The sequence below is a fragment of the Chionomys nivalis genome, chromosome 4 (genome assembly GCF_950005125.1).
Source record: "Chionomys nivalis chromosome 4, mChiNiv1.1, whole genome shotgun sequence".
In the NCBI taxonomy this organism is placed as follows: Eukaryota; Metazoa; Chordata; class Mammalia; order Rodentia; family Cricetidae; genus Chionomys; species Chionomys nivalis.
Window position 1 is genome coordinate 64,496,933 of NC_080089.1, and position 19,901 is coordinate 64,516,833.

The window sequence follows — 19,901 nt, forward strand, 5'->3', positions numbered from 1 at the left end:
CCCCCCCCCCCCCGCCCCTCCGGCTGCCTCCTTGTTCCCTTGTAAAGCCTCGGACTAATACCAACACAGTGGGAAGCAGGGCCGTTGTGATGCTGTTTGCAGAAACTGGGGCGCTTAAAGCCAGGGTTTTCTCCTGGCGATCCATATATTCTTTGTGATTTAACGAAGTTAAGTTGGGTCTGGTGAGAAATGAAGGCGTGTGCATTGGGGAAGGGGTTCTTAATTGATGCCCTCAGCTGTCCTAGATTCTCTTCACTTTTGGTGGAAGCCGATGAATTATGAATGCGGCTTTTAGGCTGGTGAGCCTGGATCACGGATGTTTGATTGCCGTTATAACCCCTGGATGATACCACAGTGTGCTCAGTTGTGCACACAATGAAAGATGGACTCCAGAAAGTGTGGTCTCTGGAGCTGGAGTAATAGCAGAAGCAGGTGGGCACAGGCTACAGCTGGAGAAGCTGTCGGAGTGAAAAGACCAAGGCCAGCGGTCCTCAGCCTTCCTAATGCCACGACCCTATACTGCAGTTACTCATGTTATGGTGGCCCCCAACTGTAAAATTATTTTGTCGCTACTTTATAACTGTAATTTTGATACTGTTATGAATCATAATGTAAATGTCTGATATGCAGGATATCTGATGTACCACCCTTGTGAAAGAGTCCTTCAACCCCCAAATGGGTTGTGACCCTCAGACTGAAAACCAGTGACCTAGGCTGATGGTGGAGGAAGGCTGTGGTGCCAACACCAGGCCCAGTGGGCAGAAAAATCTCCCTACTGAGAGTCCTTAGCCCTTCTGCCTACTTAAGCATGGGCCACGTGGGGTGCCAGCAGTGGATCCCACAGGAAATCTCCCTGGATAGTCACTTATTAACTAGAGCCTTGCACTCAGGCCTGGTCACCTGTTGATCCCAGTCACTTCAGGCCCAGGAGGTGACCATGAGACCCACAGGGCACTGAAGGAGAGGCAGGCAGAGGGACCCACCGTCCTGTCCCGGCTGTTGCTCAGGCGGTGGGGACCCTCCCTCCTGCCCCAGCTGTTGCTCAGTGCTTAAGCCTCCAGCCTGCTCTGATTATGATTTCTTCAAGACCACAAATCCAGGCACTGCCAGCAGCCAAATCCCTCTCCGATTGTCTGAGTTCTTCTGGACACTGGAGAATAAACAGTCTCCACTGTCTAGCCAGCTGTGCCGAGCAGTATTTCTGTCTTCTCCTGGCTGGAGGGGCTACAGTTCTGTGTCCACTTCCAACTGAGGCCTGGGGGCCCTGGTGGTGGGAGGGCGAGGGGAGAGGACCATGTGTTAGAGGGGACACCATGCTTGGTTTGTGAAGTCCTGAGGATCAAACCCGGGGCTTCGTGCATGCTGGGAAGATGCTATTGACTGAGCTATTGTATCTCTCAACCTGTATTTCAACTCTGCCAGTTCAGAGGAGCTCCCCTACTGGGTCATCCTCCTTGGGGTTTGAGCCCTTTAACTGCTGCCTCTGAACTCTCTGGGGCACTGGAAACACTGCCTCTCTCAGCATAGACCTGCAGTCATCATATCCCCACGGCTTGTTTCACAGAAGTGGAAAGACAGAGGCGAGGCCGAATGAGACTAGAACCCTGGCCTCTGATCCCTATGGCCTTGGAATAACGTGGACATTCTGCTTTGATGACATGATGGGCTGCCCGTGCGTTTGGAGGGAAGCAGGGTGTTCTCATCCTAGGCCTGTTTTGGAGATCAAGCTTATGGCGGGGCTGTTTCCTGAGAAGGAAGACGGCCCCTGGGAAAGCACTGGTCCCCAGGCTCTGCTAAATCACCTTGTCAGGGGCAGAGTTAGTGTAGCAAGGTCTCTGCTCCTGTCCGAGAGTCCAGTGCCCAGTTTTCACTTGGCCAAGTCATGAGAGAAGCCAGGGACTAAGGGCAGAGTCCTCAGGAAGAGGAGCCCCCTCCCCCAGCACACACCATCTGCTTCTGTACCCTAGGATCCTGGCCCGAGATTACTGGGGTGGAGGGGGGAGTGCCTCAGCCATCTGCAGCAGGAATTCCTTAGGATTCCCATCCCTTTTCCTTCCCAGCTGCAGACAGGAGGGTGGGGAGCAGACAGCGTGGGAGGGCTGGGGTAGCTCGGGAGTCTCTGTGGACAGGTGTCTCCATCCTGGTCTGTCTCGGGTCTCAGGCTGTGCCTTTGTCTAGCTGTCCGTATCTGCGTGGGTTTGTGCGATCATCCTGGGCTTGCCTGTGTGGGCAGCTGTGTTTCTTTGGTAGAAAGTGTGCTTGTGTGTGCTGAGGCCTGCGAGTATGTGTCCACACCTCTGAGTAAGCCTTTGCATGTGGGTGTCATGGAGGATAAACTGTGGGGCTTCTGTGTCTTCACAGAGACAAGTAGAGTTGCTCCTTAGGAGGTCATTTTGGAGTAAACACGAGCTGGTCTTTATAGATGTTAAACTTAGGTATTTGGCTCTGGAAACGCCCATTTGTCTATAGTCGGTCAGTGAGCCTCTGCGAACATGTGGGTGGCCTCTTAATATTTATGTGAAGGCATTCATCTTACACTTATCAATTCATTCATAAAATTATATGCTCACTTATTCAGAAGACATTTCTGAAGCGCTTGCTCAGTGATGTCCCGTACTTGGCACTGAAAATCTAGAGGGGCACTGGTGACCAGGTAGAGCTGTGCTGTGGCCATCTGGGGCCCTTCTTGCCTATTTCTTATGGGATGAAACTATGACAGGAAAAAAACCAAGAGCAATATCCAGCGATCCAAGTGTCTAGTGTATACCTCCACCTGGAGACATGTTTGGGAGGCTGTCTCCATGTGAGCAACATTAAGGCTGATTTCCTGGAGGACACAGCCCACAGCTTTCTGCCTTCGCTTTCCCTGCTGGGGCTGACTTAGGATAATGAGATGTGCTGGGGTGCTTTCTGGGGTGCCAGAAAGAGCTCAAGATCCTGTCCTACACCCAGGCTGGGTCTCATCTATCTGTGGAATAGTTTACCAGAAACTACAGCCAGAAGGTGGTGACGCATGCCTTTAATCCCAGCACCAGGGAGGCAGTTAATCTGAGTTTGAGGACAGCCTGGTCTATAGAGTGAGTTCCAGGACAGTCAGGGCTACATAGAGAAACCCTGTCTCAAAAACAAAACAAAACAAAACAAAATTTAAAAATACAAAATAAAACTATAGAATGAAGGTTAGTGTACAGAAGGAATATGGCCAATACTTTTTTATTACATTTATTTAGTTGTGTGTGTACGTGCGCACATGCATGTAAAGGTCAGAGGACAACGTGTGTGAGCCAGTTCTCTTTCTACCATGTGAACCACGGGGATTGACCTCAAGTCATCAGGTTTGGCGGCAAGCTGCATTACCTTTTGAACCATCTTGCTTAACTTGAGTTAAGTACTTTTTAGAGTCAAAATAATCTAGAATCTTTAGGTTCAGACAGAACTGAGTCTGAATCCCAGCTCTGTTATATATGTTCTTTTCTGGAATTTTCTGCCATCATACCCTACCACTCCTGGGTCCAGCAGACGTACCAACTAATTGAGTTCACTTAAACCACGTGTCTAGGTAGTTCTGACGGATTGTGCTTTGAGAGCGATGCAAGAAAATCTAGCCATTTCTTCAGTGCAGGTGAGCTGTTCCCTCCACCCCCCGACCCTACTCTGGAGCTTTAATACGTTCGTGTCTCGTGTACACACAGTTCAACGCACTCTTCCGCCTGGACTGTCTCCAGCCTATACCAGGGCTGCAGCATGCTGAGTTCAGCAGGATCAGACACAGGGTAGGGCTGGGTCAAGTCAGGCCTCAGCTCCTTGACATGTCTGTGCCTGCTTGCCCAGCCCCAGGTCAGCTCAGGCAGCTGTCCTCAGGACTGGTACTCCTAGGTGGGGATCACTGCTCTTGGCATGGCTGGCCTTGAGATCGTGAAGCATTGGAGAGACGGGACCTCCATGACTCCTCGCCCCTCAAGGAGTCCTAGAGTGGCTGCGGTCCAGAAGCGCAGTACACAAGGAGCTGAGGGGTGGGGCAGGAGGCAGCTCAGGTTGGTGGGGTGCCTGTCTTGGGAATCCCCTAGAAGCTGTTAAAACTGGCGGCTCTTATACTCTCCTGAAATATCCCTGACCTAGAGGGAATGAAGGAGGGGTCAGGGTGCAGCCAGGGTTGCAGGCTGGGAAGTGCTCTGAAAGTGAGCTCAGGGTGGCCCAGGGTGTAGGGAAGACAGGAAAGATTCTGCCCTCCAGGTCATGAAGCCATTATCCTGACACCCTCCTCCCATGGGGACAGAGAACCAATTTGGTGGTTTCACAGGTGCGAATGATCTAAGCTAGGGAAAGACCCTATGGAGTCTTGTGTTTGTTTTGATATCAGGTCTCCTTACGTAGCCCAGGCTAGATTTAAACTCATTATATAGTGCATACAGTCTTCAGACTTGCCCACTCCTCTTGCCTCAGCTTCCCCAATGCTAGGATTGCAAGCACATACGACCCACCACACGTGGCCCCTGGGGGTCTTTGTGGTAATTCCCTAACTTCTCTAGGCTTCTGTTTGGGATCAGAACTAGGAATTTTCCTACTGGAAAAAAAAATGGAAAGGAAGGGAGCAATTGATAGATTGTGGCCAAAGTTATGTGTTTAAGGAAATTTCTGCTTCATGCTGGCCAGAGCCGGGAATGTCTGGTCAAAGAGCTGGTGACGGCCAGGGTCTCTGTAAGTAAACACGCTGTCTCTGAAGACCGTCCTGAGCTCATTTCCCTCAGTGGTGTGAGATGGAGGCTGATGTCACCATGAGTGGGGTCTTCTGGTCATGGATTTTGTCAGTGAGCAGGATGGAGGCTGCACGGTTGCTGGCAGCTGGTACCACTGTCGGTTATTGGGAACAGCTGCTTCCCATAGACACCGTTAGGATGCCCTCCTACGCATTTTCTAGGATGGGACTCCAGCCACATTTATGACCCCACAGCAGAGGTGTTGTTGGGGATGCCTGGGATTAACTGTCCCAGCCCTTAACTCTCCATGTAAGGCCTTGCCCTCCTCCAGGAGCAAGGCTTCCCTTGGTCTAAGGAGGGTCACTGAGGGTGCGTTTACTTATAAAAAGTGGTCCTCAGAAGCGCAGGCTCATGTCCTGTCCTCACCCCCACCCGCCAGAGCTTGGACAGTGGCAACGTGCAACACAGCCCGTCTCCTGGGGCCAGGCAGCCAAGTACAGCAGGGGAGTTTCCATGAGCAGAGAACCCAAGCTGGGAGGACTGGGGTGGGGAGCAGGGAAGCCACAAAGCCCTCTCTGTGGTCTCACAGGCTCTTCCTGAGTGCCACCACCCCAGGTGAGACTTTTTATGGGGTCCAGAAGCCCTACAACAGTCTCTGCACAGCAGCTGCCAGGGGTGGGGACAGGTTCACCGGTCCCCTCACTCCCCCACGCCACAAGACTTCACTTCCTGTTAGGAGAGCCATGAGCTGTGAAACTGAGTAGGGAATGGGCCAGGAATGCCTTGGATGGAAGCCCGGGTCTTTACCTTTGTTGTCACCCCAGGACTTCACTGGGCTCATCAGTCAACAGACACTCTCCAAAGAGCAACCCACCCCACTCCAGGGCTGCCTGACCTCGTTCGGCTGAACCGAGACCTCGGGCTGGCTGACAGGCTTGACAGCACCTCTGACCACTGGGACAGTCCGCTGTTCATCTACTTAATCAACAGACCCTTAAGGTGCCAGAAGACTTAGTTTGTGCCAAATCTTTACTGGATGCAGGAGATACAGACACAAAGATGGTAGACAAGATTCCTGCCTTTAGGGAGTTGACCAAGAAGCAAACGATGATGCATGTGAGCCACACATGGAGGGAGAAGATGGGCTTCCATGGAAGACGGTTTCCTACAGACCCTGCCCTGACTACCGTGTGGGATGGAGAATAGGAAAGGACCATGCCGGGACACGAGGAAGAGATGCCAAGTAGAGAGAAAGGCAAATCGAGGCATGGGGGCCCCTAATCTTAGAAGAGAGAAGAAGACTCAACACCCAGGCATGGGCTGGCCTAATCTGAGAACCGTGAGAAGACCCGTGGCCTGGAGCAGGGGGAAGTGGTAGAGATAGCTGGAGAGCAGGGGTGGAGCTGGCCAGACAGGTCTTCCTGAGCCACAGGGAGGACTTAGGTATGAGGGGAAGATCTTGGAGAACTTAGCAAAAGTGTGTCACATCCAAGAACACAGAGATAATGGAATACATATCAAACATTTGAGGAAGAATGCCGATTTTACACTAAAAATTGACAAGGAAGAAAGATTATCCCTCTTACAAAGCCAACAACACTCTGATTCCAGATATAAAGATAATCTAGAAAATGAAAACCACAGGTCAGTCAGACCCAGCGGCCCTGGCACCAGGGAGGCTGAGGCAGGAGGGTTGTCGAGAATGCCAGGCCAACCTGGGCCACATAGTGAATTCCAGTGTGAACACCAGGCCCCAAAAATAAAAAAAAAAGGCAAATATCAAGAGAAGAATTACAAAACATAACCAACAAAAAACTTCAACCTAAGGTTGGGCAGTGGTAGCGCACGCCTTTAATTTCAGCACTCAGGAAGCAGAGGCAGGTGAATCTCTGTGAGTTCGAGGCCAACCTAGTCTACAGAGAGAGTTCCAAGTCAGACTTCAAAGCTACAGAGAAACCCTGTCTTGAAAAATTCTAAAAACCAAAACCAAACAAAACAAGAACTTCAATCTAGAATATAGGACGTTTTGTTTTAATTTTATTTATTTATTTATTTATTTATTTATTATGTATGCAATATTCTGTCTGTGTGTATGCCTGCAGGCTAGAAGAGGGCACCAGACCCCATTACAGATGGTTGTGAGCCACCATGTGGTTGCTGGGAATTGAACTCAGGACCTTTGGAAGAGCAGGCAATGCTCTTAACCTCTGAGCCATCTCTCCAGCCTGTTTTGTTTTAAATTTTAATTTATAATTATTATATATGCCAAGAGAATAACTTCCTGGAACTAAGTCTCTCTCCACCCTTCTGTGGGCTCCTGGGATTGAACTCAGATCAACGGGCTTGTGCAGCAAGGGCTTTTACCAGCCGAGCTGTGTCACCTGTCCTAGAGTATAGGTTTTACAAAGCAGCTGGGTGTGGCGGTGCATAGAGCAGAGGCAGAAGATTAGTAGGACTCAGCGCTAACTTCCTTAGCTACACAGCAGCACCTAAAGCAGCACCTAAAGAGTGACAGCTGACGTTAACTTCTCGGTTATGCACTCATGCACACACACACGCACACACACACACTAAAAGGTGCTCCTTGCTTAGTAGGAGAGTGTAGATTAAACCTTAATGAGTCCTGCTGAGCAGACACTAGAGCAGCTACAGCTGAAAAGCAGGGCCACTGAACCAGGCAGTCCATGGCCTGCGGAACAACATGCCGAAGTTTTTTGTGATTTCTGTGATATGCATCTTAGCCATGGTTCTCCATCTGTGAGAAAGGCACACTGCATGGTCTGTGATATGCATCTTAGCCATGGTTCTCCATCTGTGAGAAAGGCACACTGCAGTGGTCAGAAACACAAAGAGACCGTGAAATACTATTACCAGAAATGGAAGAGCAGGCCAAGAGCCTACTTGACAACACAATGGCTGCATTTCAACAAGGAAAGATACCTCCAGCTCCATCTTCTGCTCCTCCTCCTGCAAGGGCCAGAATCCCACCTCCCCCGAGTCTTCCGGGTCCTCCTTGTCTTGGCATGATGCCTGCACCCCACATGGGAGGCCCTCCTATGATGCCAGTAGTAGGCCCCCTCCTCCTGGGATGAGGCCTGTGGGACCTGCTTCTGGAATGAGGACACCCAAGGGTGGCCACATGCCCACGATGCCTGGGCCTCCAATGATGAGACTTCCTGCTATCTCTATGAAGGTGCCCACTTAGTCTGGCATGACTCGGCCAGACAGATAAGATAAGAAAAAGATTCTTTTTCACCAAGCGATCACCATGCTGAGCCTGAGTGTCTTCTAGCTGCATGACAAGGAAGACTTACCCCATCCTAACAGAAAGAACAGTTTTGGAGGGGAGAAGTGGATAAAAGAAGTGCAGCTTTCACTTATATTGTGAAATATGAAAGTGAAATTGTCAGCAATTGTAGTTAAAAAAGTAGTGCCCCGTCAAGTGCCGGCAACCCAGATCCTGGAACAACTCAGTCATGACGCCGGTAGTGGAGTGTAAGTACATAAATACTTGCAGGTATGCAGGTGTTTCCAGCAACCCCAATGCGCAGCAGCAGCAGCAGAATGCATAAAGAAAGTGAGGTGCATTCCTCAACATGAAAAGGGACCAGCCAGGGCTGGAAGGATGGCTCATCGGTTAAGAGCATTGGCTGCTCTCCCAGAGGACCAGGGTTCAATTCCCAGCACTCACATGGCAGCTCACAACTGTCTGTAACTCCAGTTCCAGAGAACCTGACATCTTCATACCAAATGCTCATAAAATAAAATTTAAAAAATAGGAAAAGGAACCTTTTTTTTGTCATGAACAAAGTGGATAACATGGATGAGTCTCTCAACCATTAAGCCTCACAGAATAATACATATAAAAAGGAATACTTATACACACTAATCTGTAGTGACATAAAGTGGATCAATACGTGGGAGTGTTATGCCCAGATTGCGGGGACCCCCAAAAGACCACCACGGAGACCGAACCCATATGTAAAAGCAAAGAGCCTTTATTTAAGCTTGAGCTGGGACCCTCCGTCTATCTGACGCAGTGGTTGAGAGCAGAAAGTGCCCAACCCAGTTGGGTTAGGGATTTTATCATAATAGAAGTTGTTGGGGTGAAGGGTTTTCCAGGGTTCAGGACCCTGATTGGCTGACATTTGTCTAGGGGTATCTTGGAAAAAAGGGAATAGGTGAGTCCTGGGCTCAGGGACATCTGGTGATCTTATCTAATGGTTGGAATGCCAATCATGTACTTTTCTTTAGATGCTGGCCCTTCCTGGTGGTGTCAGCTTATGGCTTTTCCTGGAACCCAGTACTGCCTGCCAGTAAACCAAGAAACTCAGGCCTACTTTTTAGCTGGTGCTGGTTTCTATCAAACCTGCCATGGCAGCTGAGCGACTTGGGCCTCACATGTGTGAACAGGTGGCTCTGGGCCCCACAAGGGGTAGGAAGTGAGTTGGGAAAGAGAATTCAAAGGAGCATGAGGTCTCCTGTAAGTAACGCCAATAAAATCAGTGTTATACACACAAGAATACACACATGCACACACGAACATGAGGAAACTTTAAGGAGTTGTTTGCTTCTTTTGTGTATATGTTCAGAGGTCAATATCAAGTGTCTTCCTCAATTGTCAAATGTCTTCCTCAAATGCTTGCAAATTTATTTTTTATTTAATTTGGAACTCAATATGTAGAGCAGGCTGGCCTTGAACACCCAGCTATCCTCCTACCTCTGCCTTCTGAGTGCTGAGATTACAGATGTGTGCCAATTTTTATACAGGAGCCAAGACCTGAACTCAGGTCCTTGTGCTTGTATGGCTTCACCACTGAGCCATCACCCTAGCTGCTTACTTACTTTTTTTTCTGGGACGAGGTTCAGTCTGTAGACCAGACTGGCCTCGAACTCATGGAGCTCCATCTATCTCTGTCTCCCGAGTGCTGTGTTTAAAGGTGTGCACCACCATTTCCCGGCTACTTGTGTGTGTGAACATTTAACAGATAGTACAACATGAAGTATATGCTAACTATATCTTTGAAAAAAAAGCTGCTTTAAAACCTGGAGGTAGGGCTAAGGATACAGTTTGGTTAGCACAGTACTTGCCTAATCTGCATGAGGCCTTGGGTTCCATCCCCACCACCCCAGGGCATGGAGGTGTGAACACCTGTAATCCTAGCATTTAGGAAGTAGACACAAGAGAACCAGAAGTCCAGGGACATCCTTAGCTACATCAAGGGTTTAGAGCCAGCCTATATTACATGAAGACCTGTCTAACAAAGAAAATAGAGCTGGGCCAGGGGCTCCAGACCAGACATACAGACATGCAGGGCTGAGGCTGCAGCTGGCCTGAGTGTGTGTGGGAGAGCCTCATGGGGCAGGGAGGTAATGCAGACAGGAGTCTCTTATTCCTCCCACTCCTGACTCATCTGGCAGCAGATGATCCACAGAGCAGTCACAGTGATCTTGAAGTTGCGAATCTGTTCCCATCACTCTTCAGCGTGTGATTGCGTAGCAGCTTCCCCTGATCTGCAAAGCCCAGCAGCACCAGGGCCCCTGCCCACCTCTGTGTCTTGTCTTTGCTGTCTCCAGACACAAACTGCCTCTTGGGCCAGTGTCCATGCTGCCCTGCTGTCTTGGTCTCGTATTCCCTAGTGCTAGAAGATGCTTTGACCCTTTTCACCAAAGTTAATGCCCACTGACACCTCAGATCTCAACTCAAACTTCCCTTCTGTAAGATTTCTCCCTCAGTTCCCTTTGAGACCATACAGATGTGTGATGCGAAGTCTCATGGCTTCCTACCTCGCCTTCCATTATAAATGCATATTTATATTAATTTTCAAATGACCTGAATGATGGCTCAGTACTTGTACAAGCTTGGTAACCTGAGTTTGATTCCTAGAAGAACCGATACAATAGTGGAATGAAAGAACCCACTCCATAAAGTTGTTATGTGACTTCCACACGTGTGCCATGGCATATGGGTGCCTCCCACACCAGGCACACATAACATAATAATAAATAAAATAAAATAAAATTTAAAGAGGCGTGGTGGTGCCCTGTGATCCCAGCCTCAAGGAGGTGGAAGCAGAAGGATCAGGAGTCCAAGGTTATCCTCAGCTATATAGCAAATTCAAAAACAGACAAGGACCTGTCGAAAGAAAGAAAGGAAGAAAGAGAGAGAGAGAGAGAGAGAGAGAGAGAGAGAGAGAAGAGAGAACAAAAAATGTTCACCCTCACTGTGTGCTTTTAATGCTGGGCCCAAGAATAGTCTCAGGAGAACAATAGAAATTGTGCGCATTCTCAATGTGTTCTTTTCTGGGGGCTCCTTTATCAGATTCCCAAAAGAATCTGTGGTTTGGACACATTAAGAGCTATTTTCTAGTTCAATTATCTCAATTTTTAGGTCAAGAAATAGAGTCCACTTCCTTCTGGAAATAATTCTGGATAAAAGAAAAAAAATTAAAAATAGACCTATGAACTGGCAAGAAGGCAAGAAATATTCAAGCCAAAAATATTTATAATCCCATAGCAATCTGGGCTATGAAACATCTTTTGCCTTAAGGAAAATTTTATTTATTTATTTTATAATTTTAATTTTTACTATGGTTAAAAATTGTTTTTTTTTTCTTTCTTCTTCCCCCTCTCACCCAACAAGGTTTCTCTGCACAGTTCTGGCTGTCCTGAAACTTGCTCTGTAGACCAGGCTAGCACAGAGGCCCACCTGCCTGTGCCTCCCAAGTGCTGGAATTAAGGCGTGTGCCACCACCGCCCCACTTTGAACTTGGATTTACATGGCCTTATGGGGATGGAGTTATTTGCGAGAACTGGTGGTATGTTAGCAAAGGCTCCCCAGAAAAACTGAAGGGCTGTGGTCCGAACATGTCCTGTCTAAATGGCTGGACAGTGGTGGCGCATGCCTTTAATCCCAGCACTTGGGATGCAGCGGCAGGGGGATCTCAGTGAGTTCAAGGCCAGCCTGGTCTACAAAGCGAGTTCCAGGACAGAGAAATACTGTCTAGACAAACCAAACCAAACCAAACCAAACTAAAAGGAAAAAACAAAGTAAGCGAGGCTAATTGGCCAGCAGCGTCTGGCGTCTGCCTGTCTCCACTTCCCATCTCACCATCTCTGGGGTTACAAGCATGCCCTGACATGCCTGGCTTTTTTTGTGGGTTGTGGGGGTCAAACTCAGGTTCCCAGGATTGTGAGACAGCACTTTACCAGCCGAGCTATCTCTCCAGTCTCTGGGAACTTCTAGTTCTAAAGCCCACAACTTTTCTGGTTCTCACACTTGCCAACTGGCTGCCCGTCAGTGTGCCCTAGGGAGGAAGAATAAAGCGGGAGGCTCCATACTAGAGCAAAAGGTGGGGGAAGCCTTGCCAGAGGGATTTTGGGGGAAGGAGTCTGTGAACTGGAACAGCCTGGGGTAAGAGTAGTGGAAGGGGAGGTTTGTGGCCAGAAGAGCCTGGGGGCTAGCCTGGAGACTTTGATATGTGTTAGAGATTTGCCTATTGGGGGGGAGACGAGGGAAGTGGGGTTATTCCTGACCCATAGAACCAATTCACGCTGAGTGTAAGCATTCCTTTATCTACTAACAATCCTTCTTTTTACCCCTTCAGGGTCTAGCCTGAGCTGAGCCCAGGCTGTCATTCTTTGGGTTGGTGGCCAACTTGGGACCTAACATCCATCATTGTTCCAAAGCTTGGGATGGAGAGCAGCTTCTCCTACAAGGTCCCTGTTCCTTAGCCAGCTCCTCGAGAGACGGCAGTCATGTCTTCCCACAGCTCAAGTCTCTTGAGGGGTCTCTAGCCCTAGGCTGGTCCACTGTCAGTGAAGAAAGTGGGCTGAAAGAACGAGGACTCCGGTCTCTGCTGGGGCCAGGCAGAGGCTGGGCTTTGACAGGGCAGAACCTTCCTCTGGGCTGTGGGAGCCCCTGCAGATCCCCTCTCCTCAGGAGGAGAAAAGCAGATGTCAGCTCAGCACAAGCAACAAACTTTCTCCACACTTGATCCTCCAGCCAAGTGCACCTGGCAGTTCCCAGAGCAATGAGGAAGATGGTGGCAGGGTGGCCTCGGTCTCACAGCCCACTCTGGGGAGTAGAGGCTATTGGTCAGCTGCACAGAGTGCTGGGTGCTGAAGGAAATCTCCAGGCTGATCTGTAGGGTCCTGGCCTGGAACAGAGCTAGTGGCTCCCAGGTGTCTGCTGTGGGCAAGGCTGACTTGAGGATTCTGGACTTTCCCATAGGAACCCTCACCCTCTCTTAATGCGTCTTCCTTCCTTACAGTACAGGCATGAATTGGAGGAAATGGGTAGTATGATATCTTTGACCATCAAAGCAGAAGTTGAGAACCACCTTGGAAAGGGATTTTTCTGGCCAGAGATTAAGTACTATGTGTGTGTGTGTTCATGTGCACATATGTGTGTAGATACACATGTGTGAGCATGCCTGTGGTAACCAGAGGTCAACCCTGAGTGTTGGTCCTCAGGAACCAACCACCTTATATTTTGAGACAGGGCCTCTGGGACCTATTACTTGCCAGTGAGGATCTACCTGTCTCTTCTCCAGGGCTAGGAAGATAAGCCTATATATTAATTATACTTGGCTTTTTGTGTGGGTGTTGGGAACCAAAGTCAGGTGCTCGTGTGAGAAACAGTTTTCAGACTGAGCAATTTCCCCAGCCCTCTGAGTGCTTATCACAGCTCCTTGGTGACCCAAACATATAGTCTGAGGGCCTCACAAGTGCCAGGCAAGATAAGCTCTTGAGAGACAGATGCAGCTCTCAGAAGGAGAACCACATGGCCAAGGCCAGAGAATATATGGAAGGATGGGACTAGGGCCTCAGGTTGAACAGAGTCACAGAACTTATGTTTCTTATGGGACCATGAAGCCCCCAGGCAGCCTAAGAACTCACTCCATTGGCTAGGAAGACATTTCTGTCACCTCTTTTTCTAGGGCTAGGCTGTGACTTCTCCAAGGCCTAGAGTGTGGGTAGGTCAGAGCTGCTGGTTCAATCCTGGGTTCCTCTTTGCAAAGGCACGCCCTTTGGTGAGGGGGAGGAAGCATTTTTGAGGTGAAATGTTCTCTAACAGCAATGAATGGAAAATATTAAAAGTCCAATGGCGCCAACACGATTCATGCCAGAGCCAGAAAGTACAGAGAAGAGGAGGGAACATCCTTGTTATTGAGGACGCAGGGGTCTACAGGGAGTCAACTACTGGTCATCCACACCCTGTATCCCGGGCCATCTCTATCTTCAGGACGAGCACAAGCCTCTCCTGGGACAGAGGAAGGCCCTGGAATGACTTGAGGGAAGCCCGTGGGTCTGTTAGGTTTGGTTTACACGGTACTCTGGGGAGGGCAGAGAACACAGCAGTGTGAGCCATGGTCCATGGGCTATTTCTGTGGGCGTGTGAGAGGCCAGGCCCACTCCACACATATTCTGAGCTTTCTGGGTGCTAAAATGCCAAGAATGAGAAACTAGACCAACACGCTTTCTCCTGTAGGCCTCTCACTACAGAGGGCTGAGCAAGGAAAACGACGCCAGTAGAATGTGATTGCAGTTCTGGAGGAGTGTGTTTAGGGACTCTGGGGCAGAGGGGGCCATTGGCTTTGCTTGGGGCTGTGAGGAAGATCTCTCAGAGGAATGGGTAGGTGCCTGGGCCAAGTCCTACCTCCACAGGCATTGAGGGAATCTCACAAATCTGGAGACTGAGCCTGTATTTTTGGAAGAGTCTCTGTATTTGGGGAAAGATATACTGACAGAGACGCAGGCAAATGGACTGAGTCTCCCCACAGGAGGCAAACAAACTGCAGGAGAAACACGGGACCCTGAGGGACAATGTGCTGGGAACCCAACACACGTCCTCTGCAAAAGCAGCCATGCTCTTAACTCAGCGCCATCTCTCCAACTCTCTTTTCTAGGACATTTTAATGGAACAATTGCTTGAGAGAGCTGAGATATACGAGAAGGGGTCCAGAAACCACTTGGGAGAGATGTCATGGAGTCACCATCTGTTCCAGGTACTGCCAATGTGGAACAAATGACCCAAGTTTCACTGCCTAAAATGATAACCATTTTATTATGGCCCACAGACTCGGTAGCTCAAGATTTCATATAGGACTTAACTGGACAACCCTAATGTTCTTTCCTTCCTTCCTCCGTTTTGAATATTCTTTGACTTTATAAACAATTCAGTTCTTTTGAATATTCTTTGACTTTATAAACAGTTCAGTTCTTTTGCTTTTTTTAGCTATGTGAGTGTATGCTACGTGTGTGTGAGTACCCAAAGAGTCCAGAAGAGGGTATTGGATGCCCTGGAACTGGAGTGACAGGCAGTTGTGAACCATCTGATGGGGTTCTGGGAACTGAACTCCGGTCTTCTGCAAGATTGGCAGGCACTCTTGGCCACTGAGTCATCTCTCCAGCCCCAATTGTAGAAACTGCTACAGTTCTAAAACTTTTTAATGTATTTAATGTATATGCATGTTTTGCCTGCATTTATGTTTGTGTGTCACATGCATGCTTGGTGCCCTCAGAGAACAGAAGAGAGTGTCAAGCCCCTGGGACTAGAGTTCTAGATGATGGTGAACTGCCATGTGGGAACTGGGAATCAAACCCAGGCCCTCTGCAAGAGCAGCAATGCTCTCAACCACTGAGCCATCTCTCTAGGCCCTTAAATTTTTTAAATTCTTTTTAAAAATTATAAAGTTCTAGCATTTAAAAACTTATTTATTTTTATTTTATGTGCATTAATGTTTTACCTGCATGTATATCTGTGTGAGGGTATGAAATCTTGGAGTTACAGACAGTTGTTAGCTGCCATGTAGGTGCTGGGAAATGAACCAGGGTCCTCTGGAAGAGCAATCAGTGCTTTTAACTGCTGAGCCATCTCTCCAACCCCTAAGATTCATTTTTATTTTGAACTATATGTGTTTGTGTATATATCTGCCAGTGGCTATGTGCATGTGAGTGCAGGTGTCTACATGGATACTGAGACCAGTTCCGAATGTGTTCTTTGAGGCTTTGACTAAGACTACTTAATGACGGGCTGGAGAGATGGCTCAGTGGTTAAGAGCACTGACTGCTCTTCCAGAAGTCCTGAGTTCAATTCCCAGCAACCACATGGTGGCTCACAGCCATCTATAATGAGACCTGGCGCCCCCTTCTGGCTTGCGGGCACACATGGAAGGAATGCTGTACACATAATAAATAAATAAATATTTTAAAAAAAAAAGACTACTTAATGACACTCTGCTGATGGCAGAGCTGCTATAGAGGACCTGAGACAGCATCACTCACATGTCTGCAGCCTTGGTGGTGACAGCTGGAAGCTGGGCTCAGTGGGAGCTATTGACCAGAGCTGCTGCACTAGGCTTTTCTAGTATGGTGGTCTCGTGGGAATAAGACTTGACTTCTTACAGCAGCTGGGTCTCCCTAGAGCCGTGGTTCTCAAGCTGTGGACCATGACCTATCTTCAAAGGAGTTGCCTCTGACCACCAGGAAACAGATATTTATATTATGATTCATAACAGTAGCAAATTACAGTTATGACGTAGCAATGACAATCATTTTATGGTTGGGGGTCACTGCAACATGAGGAGCCATATTAAAAGGTTGCAACATTAGGAAGGTTGGGAATCATGGGACTACAGTGAATGACTCAAGAGTGGTGGCTGTATGTCATGGAAGTCGTGAGGCCACCTGAGACTCAAGGGGAGAGAAGTTCAGTTCTACATCTTGATGTGGAGTAGTGGAATCACTTAGTACAAGAATGGGTGATGGAGCCAGGTGTGGTGGTACATGCCTTTGATCCCAGCACCTAGGAGACAGAGGCAGGTGGATCTCTGAGTCCAAGTCCAGCCTGGTCTACAGAGCGAATTCCATGACTACACAGAGAAACTCTGTCATGGGGGAAAAAAAAAAGGAAATGAAAAAGAATGAGTGATGTAATGGAAGCCATGTTTGAAAAATGCAGACTGACACAAGCTCCTTGGACATAAACCATCACAAAGGAAGCAGTTAGGACATGGAGAGAACCATTCTGAAGTCAGGTCCGTGTACCTGCATCTAATTTTACAAGCATGAAGGTATATGCCTGTAATCCCAGCACTTTGGAACCAGGGTCAAGAAGGTTGATACAAGTCCAAAGTCAGCCTGAGTTACAGTGTGAGACACCCCCCCCCCCATCTCAAAAAATAAAGTAAGGGCTGGGAACATTTCAGATGATGGAATGCTCATGTTGTATGCATGGAGCCTTGGGTTTGTGCCATAGCACTGCATAAAATGGGGTGTGGAGGTGCATATCTCTACTCCTAGCATTTGGGAGGCAGTGGCAGGAGACACAGAGGTTCAAGGTCACTTTCATGCAAACAGTGATTTGGTTTACATGAAGACCTGCCTGGGTCTGTAAAGATTCCCCAGGCCACAGGAGGACAACCATGGTTGCGGTGGTGGTGGTGGTGGAGGTGGTGGTGGTGGTGGTGGTGGTGGTGGAGGTGGTGGTGGTGGTGGTGGAAGAGGTGGTAGTGAATGGTGGTGGTGGTGGTGTCAAAGAGTGTTAGAGACAGACAATAACTTCCTTTGGAGTCATCAGGGTAAGCCCACCCCACCTTCCCTGCCGAGCTCCTTTCCCAACAGCTGAGTGGAGATCCTTGACCAAGGGTTTTGGCCCCAGAAGGCCAGCTAAGCTGGGCCCCAAACTCTTCTCCTGCCTGGGCAGGAGTGGGGGTGATGAATGAGTTTCCAGTGTGTCCCAGGCAAGGGATTGAAGCTGTTTGCTGACAAGCTTGGCCTGTAGACGTCCCAGATGGCTGATCCATCCAGGCCAGGCCTTCCTTGCCTAGTACAGGCCTGTGGCTGCCTCCCAAGCCCTGTCTGTTCTGGGGTCCTGGCTGAGGGAGCAGCAGCCTCTTCATCAGAGGGGGATCTTGGATGAGACTTGGGAATGCTCAGATCCCCCAAGTCCAGCTGTATATAGCTCACAATTCAATCGCACTTGAGAAAAGACTGATAGGAACATGGGAGAGGAGCAGGGCAGGAGCTAGGGGGACCCAAACAGCAGGGCTGGATTAAAACTCGGGGAGCGTATGCCTTCCTCTGCCATAGGTCTTACCTTGTTGGTACATCTTACCTGTCTTACCAATCTCAGCAGTCTTCTGCTTTTCTTTTCTTTCTTTCTTTCTTTCTTTCTTTTTTTTTTTTCGAGACAGGGTTTCTCTGTGGCTTTGGAGCCTGTCCTGGAACTAGCTCTTGTAGACCAGGTTGGTCTCGAACTCACAGAGATTCACCTGCCTCTGCCTCCCAAGTGCTGGGATTAAAGGCGTGCGCCACCACTGCCCGGCGTCTTTCTGCTTTTCTAGCTAGCCTCCTGCCCCACAGCACGCCGCGAAGGGCCATTCTTCTCTTCTGCCTGCTGTGTCCCCATGTGTCAACAGACCTAGCTATCCTAGAGCTGCCCAGGGTGTGTGTGTGGCGGGGGGTGCTCACTCAGCCCCAAACTCTTAAGGCAAGGTTGGAGACACTGAGGCCTAGGATTACCTGGGATGTTGCTAGTCCAAGGTCAGAAATCAGAAAGTTACAGGACTAGGACTAGACCTTTAAAGCCCAGGTTCTTATGTTTCTCCTGCCCTTTATTTTAGTGATTATAGCTCAGTCTCTCTCTACCTGTCTATTCCCCAGACCTGTTCGCCTGGGCTTTACCAGTTTCATTCATCTGCTAGCACAGCCTGAGCCGAGTGAGGACTGAGGACGTGGCGAAGGACACGCCAGGTGCTGGAGTTGAGTCCTGGCACTGCATAAACCCAGCCCGGCACACTCTTGTAACTGCAGCACTCTGGAGGTGTGGCAGCAGGATCAGAAATTTAAGGTCATCTGGGGCCAGGTTTGAGGTCAGTCTGAGGTTGCCACGAGACCCTTTCTCAAAAAACAAAACAACAAGCAAAGCAAAACCACCAAGCCTTAGCTGAAGCCGCTTCGTGGATTGGCTCTGATGAGTTGGGCCAGACTGGGGCCAGCTACAACTACAGGGCCTGTTGGCTAAGGGCTGGGTCCTGGATTGGAAAACAGGCCCCATAAGAAAAAGCCAAAGGCCAGGCAGTGGTGGCACATGCCTTTAATCCCAGCACTCGGGAGGCAGAGGCAAGCAGACCTCTGTGAGTTCAAGGCCAGTCTGGTCTACAAGATGTAGTTCCAGGATAGGTTCCAAAGCTACAGAGAATCCCTGTATTGGAAAAACAAAGAAAGAAAAAAAGGAAGAAGAAAAGAAAGAGCAGACAGACCTGTGTCCCATGTCAACTCCAGAGCCATTGCTGCTCAGTATTCTCTCTCTGCCCTTCCTTTCAGCCCCTGTCCCTGATGAGAAACCAGGTTTCTGCTTATCCATGGAGAAAGGCAGATACAAGCAGGCTTGAGCACATGTGCCACACAGGCCTGACAAGGATCCGAACTGCTGCATTGTGGGAACGGGCCCATGAGATGCTCTTTCCTCTGAGTGCAGGTATGCCAGTGATGAGTAATACCGATTGTAAGGATCTGAAATCACTAAGTCTCTGGGCACGTGTCTAAGAAAGATTCGGAAGTGAGGTAAGAAGACCCTCACTGAATGTGAGCGGTACTGTTCCGTGGCAGGATCCTGGGCTAAATAAAGAAGTGGGCTAAGTAATGAGCTAAGCAGTAGCCGCCCCCTCTCTCTGCTTCCTGACTGTGGGTGTGATCTGACAAGCCTCCTCAAGTTCCTATTGCCATGACTTTTCCACCATGACGGACTGTGTATCCTTATACTGTGAGCCAAAATAAACCCGTTCTCTCCTGTTGTTCTTATCCTGGTTCAGCGATGAGAAATGTGACGAACCCAGCATTCTTCTTGTGTCTTCCCACTGCCCAGCCAAGCTCGCCTCCTGCCATGAAGAAGAATTCAGTCAGGCTTTGTGGAGTGACCTTGTGGACAGCTGTAGGTACAGGCCTCCACCTCCAAGTGATGGCATGGAGGCCATCAGGGAGGCCAGGCTAGTTGGATGAGGCTGTGATCTGAGGCAGGACTCAGGAGACTCCCTTTGCATCTTCTACTTCCAGCCATGGTTCTACCTTTTCAACCAGTTCTTCTCAGAATGCAGTCTGAGGGCCACTGGATCCATTGCAAAGTCAAATCTCGTGTTCTACTGAGTCAGAAAGTCTGGGTGTGGGGCTAAGAAACCTGGTTTCTTCTGCATGAGTATG

The 19,901-nt window shown here is 49.1% G+C and overlaps 1 pseudogene; it reads left to right on the top strand.

Annotated features, from left to right (window-relative positions):
- The first annotated feature begins 7,573 nt into the window (after positions 1 to 7,573).
- LOC130873886 (U1 small nuclear ribonucleoprotein C-like) lies at positions 7,574 to 7,929 on the top strand (annotated as a pseudogene).
- The last annotated feature ends 11,972 nt before the right edge of the window (positions 7,930 to 19,901 follow it).